Source organism: Tupaia chinensis, unplaced genomic scaffold (genome assembly GCF_000334495.1).
Source record: "Tupaia chinensis unplaced genomic scaffold, TupChi_1.0 Scaffold149501_1, whole genome shotgun sequence".
NCBI classification, from domain to species: domain Eukaryota; kingdom Metazoa; phylum Chordata; class Mammalia; order Scandentia; family Tupaiidae; genus Tupaia; species Tupaia belangeri.
Window position 1 is genome coordinate 396,745 of NW_006209345.1, and position 749 is coordinate 397,493.

Sequence of the window (749 nt, forward strand, 5' to 3'; positions counted from 1 at the left end):
CTGGTCAGCCCTGTCATGTGGCCTGGGCCCAGAACAGCAGGATACCTACTGCCCACACCCGGAGCTCAACTCAACAGACTCTGCGTCTGGCTGGCATCTTGCACCCGACAAGCCCATCTGCATGCATCCACCTGCAGATGCAGAGGAAGGGCTCCTAGAGTGTACCCCCATGACCGTGAGTGACGTCCAGACCAGGAGGGGCAGAAGGAAGAATTCTAGACTCTGCCCTGAATCTCAGTGTGTGACTCTTTTTTTTTTAAAAATATGTATTCATTTATTTATTTTAATTTGACCAGAGAGAGATACACACAGAGAGAGAGAGAGAAGGAAAGTGAGAAAGCAAGCCACCAGGTCTGGTATTCAAACTGTGATTGGCCATGTGGGAGTGTCCAGCACCTTAACCACCATGCCACAATGGTCCCCATTGTGACTCTTGAGTAATAGGGATGTTCACCAATCATTGGCCTAATCTTATAAAATCATAACCAATGGGCAAAAAGACCCCCATGAGCTCAGGGGCCCTTCCTCACCTGGCTGGGAAGGGACTTGGGTGTGGCCCTACTGTGTGCATGGCAGAGGTTCCTCAGGGCCGCCACATGCCTGTGCACATCTTCTAGAACCTGTTGAGCCCTAAACTTCCCCTCCCAGGGGCCTCTGGGAGCCAGGCAGGTCCTACTGTGTAGGATGATCAGGCCCTCTGCCTCACAGCCCTCGCCGCTGGTGAGCAGCCTGTGTACACACTCGCCTGT

General features: G+C 52.9%; 1 protein-coding gene across 1 annotated transcript in view; it reads right to left on the minus strand.

Moving 5' to 3' along the window:
• ANO1 (anoctamin 1) overlaps positions 1-749 on the minus strand; it is a gene marked incomplete in the record, with an annotated part of 236,584 nt that overhangs the window by 27,300 nt on the left and 208,535 nt on the right.